We start from the raw sequence: 6728 nt of genomic DNA, 5'->3' as shown, positions 1-6728 counted from the left end.
AATTAAAGACAAAGGCCACTAAGCCCAAGTGATGGCTTCTGAGGAAGGTCATAGAATTGGCCGACTGATCCAGAAGTAAATTGAGAATTGTGCTTGAAGGAAAACTACCAGAATGAATACTTCAAAAAGAGCCTTGTCTGAATTTCCTTATTTGGAAAACCAGGCAGGCAGTTTTGACCTGGACAACCATTATAAAACCCTTATGACTGTCTGGGACACAACCAGATGGGTGGCAACCCTAGTTTTACATATGAACTGGTTTATGCAATATATTTTTATAGAGACCTACATTGTTCAGGGGTATAGTTTTCCTTTATCACCAGAGAGCACTAACTGCTTGGGAACTTAATATAACAGAAAAACAAAAATCAGGTGCCAATTGAAAATCTAAATTTATATTTAAATCAAATGGAATTTGGGGTTGAGAAATGCCACTAAGGTGATGCCATTATCCAAATAATATGACTTTATAAGAAAGTTCTTCTCATTCATTTTTGATCCGTTTCCGTGTTCTTTTTCTAGCCCAAACCCATTGGCACATCTGAAATCACAGTTGGCAAAGAAGTTATGTGCGTCAATAACATATGCAGAGAAGGAATGTTCTATACACAGTAAGTTACACCACCCAGCTTTACTTTTAAGGTAAAATAAAGGGTTCATTACACAGTAAATGAGAACTGTGTACGGTTCCTATAACATCTTCTCCTGTACACATAGGTGACATTGCTGATCTGGACTCATTCATTGATCAGACATTTAAAGGAGAAGGAAAGGTTAAAACTAAGTAAGTCTTATCAGAAAGGTCCATCTAAATATACCAGTAAACCCCCAAAGTAGTGCTGCTCTGAGTCCCCTGTCAAAAGAAACACCACATTTCTTTCCTTCTATTGTGTACTCATGGGCTTCTGTATCAGACTTCCTGTTTTCAGCTTAAACCTCATTGCCCTGGGCAAGAGCATGCTCAGTTTGCTCCTCTTCCCCCCCCCTTCTCTGATGTAATCTGAGCCCAGAGCAGGGAGAGACTCCGGCAGGAAGTGATGTCACACCAAGTGAATACTGCAGCTCCTATCCTAAACAAACAGAGAGTTTCTAGAGCTTTTTACTCAGGTATGGTAAAACATTCTACAGAATAAATATAGCATTCTATCTTGCACTATTGCAGCTAATCTATTGGCAATAAAATGCCTCCGTAGCTTTCCTTCTCCTTTAATGGGATCATGTTCAATCGCCAGTCACAGTTTGAGAAGAAACAAGATCAAGGTGAGCTTTCTTCCATGCAGTAGTGATGTATCGGTTGACCCAAAACTAGGGATGCACCGAATCCACTATTTTGGATTCAGCCGAACCCTCGAATCCTTTGCGAAAGATTCGGCCAAACACTGAACCCGAATCCTAACTTACATATGCAAATTGGGGGTGGGAAGGGGAAAACTTTCTTTTCTTCCTTGTTTTGTGAAAAAAGTTGATTTCCTTCCCCACCCCTAATTTGTATATGCAAATTAGGTTTGGATTCGGTTCTGCCGAGTAGAAGGATTCGTCCGAATCCTGCTTAAAAAAGGCCGAATCCTGGATTCGGTGCATCCCTACCCAAAACCCATGACGACCCACTGGTTAGGCAGGTTCAGATTGAAATTTGACTAACCATTGCTGGTTAGGGTTGGGTGCAGGGCCGGATTTACATAGTGGGCGCCCCTAGGCCCACTACCGTTCGTCGCCCCTGTCCCCTCCAGGGGGGGGGGACAGGAGCAATAGGGATTGGCACACAGGAAATGTAAGAAAATTATTATATCTCCAGCACATCCCCAGTATTTTTGAACCAATGTGGGTGTGGTTGGGCAGCATGCCGCCCCCCTAAAATCCTGCCACCCTAGGCCCGGGCCTAGGTGGCCTTCCCACAAATCCGGGCCTGGTTGGGTGCAGGTCAGACTGCTGCCAAAGATTCCCTGTCATTTAAGCATTTGTGCCTAAACAGAGCTAGAAGACTTTGGTACGGTTTGGGAGTGGGTCCTACAATGGCAACATTTGGTGTGCTAGGGTCAGATGTAGTGATGGCCGAGACTGTCCCGCATTGAAGCCAACTGGCGTCAAAATAATTTTGAAGCGAGAGACAATTGTTATACGTGCGACTATTTTTTCAAATGCATTAAAGTCAATGGGTGTCCGAATAATCTTGACACGTGACAATTTTCAAGCGCGCTGCAATTTTCACACGCTACAATTTTTTTAGTTGCGTCGAATTTTCACTACAGTTTCGTAAAAACATTTTCTGACCCCGCACTTCACTGCTGCGCAGTTACTGACTGGGAGATCACAGATGTCCATTTGGTGGACTTTCATACATTTTTTAAGACCTCAGCTTGCCCAAGGGTAACATTTAATAGTTTGCACAACATCATCTCTTCATCCTAGTTTGACCACTAAAATTGGCCCATTAAATGGAGAGCAGTTTTTAAGCTGTTGCTCCTGCTTCTCTCTATGCTTTTCCCAACATGTGCCCATTAATAGAGAGGTTGCCTGATTGAGAACCCATGGTTTCATATTAGATGATTTAAATACATCTGTGGTGACTTTTATGACTGTATTTCAGATATCTCTGACCTCTGTCCAGAATGTTAATAATTCAAACACTATAAACAAAATAAAATGAATGGCTTAGAATTCTGCTGTCTATACCAAACCAAAAGTTCATTTTCCAGAGAGCAGTGCTTTAAGGAGGGCTATTACTATGTATAGAGAAACATTTTCTTGTAGAAACAATTGTCTCACTGTTGTCACTTCAAAGCAGGTTATTTATTAAAACTGAGATTCTTGCTATGGCACATTTTAGTGTTTTTAGGGTGAGAAAATATGGGTCTAACCATTTTTGTGATGCTCCAACTACTAAAACCCAAACCTTTATGAAGTAGTCTAATATTAACATCTGCTCCACTCTTACAGAACATAAAACCTGAAATCACCAGTTAACTGAGGGAAATAAAACACATCCAGGTCAGTCTCAGCTTCGGTTATTCAACCAATCTACAAACATGACACCACTCATCCTCATTATTCTATCTCCTCATACTTTCCATCATACTATCTCCTCTTAATTTTCATCATTCTATCTCCTCTTACTATCATCCTATCCAGTGTTGGACTGGGATGCCAGGGGCCCACCAGAAAACCTTAGGCTGAGGGCCCACTTTTCCAACTATTATACCTCCTCTCCTCACTCAGCCTCTTTATTCTCAAAGTTTCTTTTCTCTACATACTATACTCTATTCTTGCATTATTAAGCCTATTTGTTCTCCTAAAGAAATAGGCCAAATGATTAGAAGCAAGAGGCCCACTGACTCCTGGCCCCACCAGGAGTTTTCCTGATATCCCAGTGGGCCAGTCCGACACTGATCCTATCTCCTTTTAGTTTTCATCCTCCTATCTCTTCTTACTTTTTCATCATTTTAGCTCATCTTACTTTCCATCATACTATCTCCCCTTACTTTCCATCATCATATCTTCCCCTACTTTCCATCATCATATCTTCCCCTACTTTCCGTCATCCTATCTCCCCTTGCTTTCATCATTCTAGCTCCTCTTACTTTTCATCATTCTATCTCATCATCATCCTTACTTCCTATCATCCTATCTCCCCTTACTTTCCATCATTGTATCTCCCCTTACTTAGTCAGAAAAGAAATTACCTTAGCACACCCTGGCCTTCCCAATCAAATCGAATCCCAGGTGCTCAGTGAAGGAGGCGTTTGGCTACCTCAAGATCCACGTGAAAGGTAAGAAAACACTGGCACAGCATGGGTTGCTTCTAGCAGGGAAATCCCTTGCTCATTTATTGCGGATGCAACGTTTCGGGGCGTAACCCCTTGACAAAGGGGTTACGCCCCGAAACGTTATCTCCCCTTACTTCCCATCATCCTATCTCCCCTTGCTTTTTAACATTCTAGCTCCTCTTACTTTTAATCATTATACTCCTTCATTTATACCATAGTTGATTCAACTTTTAATTCATTGTTTGGACTCAGTAGGTCCAACTTTATTCATCATGTTTGCTTTCAGTTTGTTCAGCTTTCTATTATTCTCTCTCTCCCAGATGGTAGAACTTTCTGTCCATGATTTTATCTCTAAGTTGGTCCACTTTATATCATTCTGTCTCTGAGTTAGTACAATTTTTCTCCATTATTCTGTCTCGCAGCTGGTCCATGATTGAGTTATTTTCATTGTATTCTGCATGCTTCTTACTTATACTTACTGTTATTTTATTATGTTATTATTATTATATAGTTACCCCATTGTTCTTTTATCCACTATACAATTCTTCTCTTCATTATTAACTGTATCATTGTATCCCTGTCCAACATACTCAGGGATACTAATACCTTCTTGTTTCTAAATGACAGGCTAGCACTGACCACTTTGGGACATCCATCAAAGAGAATATTCTATCTCCCATTTCTCATCAATTAGCCTGAATCTCTGACTTGCGCCTAACGAACGTGATGTTGCTACAATAAGACAATGGATAGCACCTTACGTTGTCAATAGAAGGCTTGCCAGCTCTGTGAAGGACAAACACATTGCCTTGCATATACTTCACACACAAGAGAAAACCGCCACAGCTACAGATATTGTTACCATGGAGACCTCACTTGTGTACAGTTTTGCTTTTAATATTTCTGTTTGAACTGTTGCAAAGAGCCGTACCATTCCCTTTTCCATTTTATTCGTTCCCCTTAATAAATGTTAATGTCGTGACAAGGCAAGAGATGAGTATTACACTCCAGATACACTGGTACAATGGGCTGTGCTGAGAATGTGCACTACATTTTATTATTAGCCGCTTAGTGATTTTATCGTAAGATTTTTTTAACCCTTTTGTTCATTCCTTTTTTTGGGTTGTTTCTTATATTATTATTATTATTTCAAAGGACAGAGTTGTCTGTAGGGGCCTTTTTTTCCAGTAGGTGCAGAGCCATTTTGCAAAATTTACTTTTTTTATGCCCCAACTTGTGACCTTTCAGTTAATGTTCATCTACAACTTCAAGCACCAACAACGGTAGATGAAAGGCTGCAGGTTAAGTTGTTGCCATTTTACCCTATTGTCTCCATCTTGCCTTTCTATCCTCATCTTGTAGTAATCTTGACATTTTGCCTACTGTCTGCACCTTATCCTACAGTCCCTAGCTTGCCTACTTTCCCCATTTTACCCTACCGTCACCATCTTGCCCTACTGTCTCCAATCTTCCCTACTGTCCCCATCTTGCCCTGCTGTCATCAGGTTGCCCTACTATCTCCAACTTTTCCTACTGTTTCCATCTTGTCCTACTGTCATCATCTTGCCTTACTCTCTCCAATTTTCTCTACTGTCCCCATCTTGCCCTGTTGTCCCCATCTTGCCCTGCTGTCTCCACTTTTCTCTACTGTTCCCATATTGCCCAGCTGTCATCAGGTTGCCCTACTGTCTACAACTTTTCCTACTGTTTCCAACATGTCCTACTGTCACCATCTTGCCTTACTCTCTCCAATTTTCTCTACCGTATCCATTTTGCCCTGTTATCACCATCTTAGTCTACCGTCTCCAACTTCTCCTTACTGTCCCCTGCTGTCACCAGGTTGCCTTGATATCTTCAACTTTCTCTACTGTCCCCATCTTACCCCACTATCAACATCTTGTCCTACTGTTTGCAACTTTTCCTATTGTTTGTATCTTGCTCTACTGTCACCAGGTTGCCCTGTTGTCCCCATCTTACCCTACTGTCACCATGTTTCCCAACTTTTTCCAACTTTTCCTACTGTCCCCATCTTGCCCTGCTTGTCTCCACCTAATGTAACTTACCCAAGTGTCAGCTTCTTTCCCTGCTGTCTCCACTTTATCCTATTGTCTCCATCTTCCCCTACTGTCTCTATGTTGTCCTACTTTTGCCAACTGGCCCTTATTTCAACCAGTTGTCCCTACTATTAGCACATTTCCCTGTTGTCTACTTTCCCATCATCGTCTTCGCCTTCTGTCTTTATATATATTTTCTTTCTCTGCTGTGTTTTACTTTTGCCATCATGCCTACCATCTTGATCTACTGTCCCAATACTTTCAGACTCCTGCCCTTAACACAGCTCAGTGGCCCATATTAGGAATAAAGCTCTTCAGAGTTCAGTTGAAAGTTGTACACACCATTTGTAAATAATTACACTTAGTTGGGTATTTTGATCAATATCCTGAGTGGTTCCTTATTTGTGAAAAATACATCTTACTCATATAACCATACAAAATAGATTCAAAATTGGAATATTAACCAGTTTTGAATTAATGTTCATATTTTCTTATGGGGGACTGATGGCGGCATCAAACTAGTATAGCATTGGTAGGAATTTGGTTCAGTGTTATTATTTTTGGCACAATTTCCATGTCAATACCAACAACTATTTCACTTTGCATGTGCCTCGAGTATAACTGGAAGAAATAAAAAGTGGAGACCAACAGCAGGTTGAGTGATCAGCAGGGGTCAGGCTGCTGTGGATGGGCCCTGGCGTAGGGGGGTAAGAATTATAGTCTTGGGTGCAAATACTACTTGGCCTAGCTCTGTGTGAGTCAACCTGCTCACCTGATTTTATCCGTTTCTGGGGGCCCAGCTTTTGTGTTTTCCCATTATCTATAACTTTTGCACTGCAATTTCCGAAAAACCCTTCTGACTTCTGTGAAATCTTTTTCTCTCTTGTCCATTGAGAGGATAACAATAATG

At 41.1% G+C, this 6728-nt stretch overlaps 1 long non-coding RNA gene across 1 annotated transcript; it reads left to right on the top strand.

Annotated features, from left to right (window-relative positions):
* Window positions 1-1125: 1125 nt before the first annotated feature.
* On the top strand, window positions 1126-4778 carry LOC108702064. The gene is made up of 3 exons (XR_001933243.2): window positions 1126-1260; window positions 2938-2988; window positions 4392-4778. It is a non-coding gene; the product is annotated as an uncharacterized LOC108702064 (long non-coding RNA).
* The last annotated feature ends 1950 nt before the right edge of the window (window positions 4779-6728 follow it).

The sequence above is a fragment of the Xenopus laevis genome, chromosome 9_10L, assembly GCF_017654675.1.
Source record: "Xenopus laevis strain J_2021 chromosome 9_10L, Xenopus_laevis_v10.1, whole genome shotgun sequence".
NCBI lineage: Eukaryota > Metazoa > Chordata > Amphibia > Anura > Pipidae > Xenopus > Xenopus laevis.
Note: the sequence above shows the minus strand (reverse complement) of the source record. Positions and strands in the feature narration are given on the sequence as shown.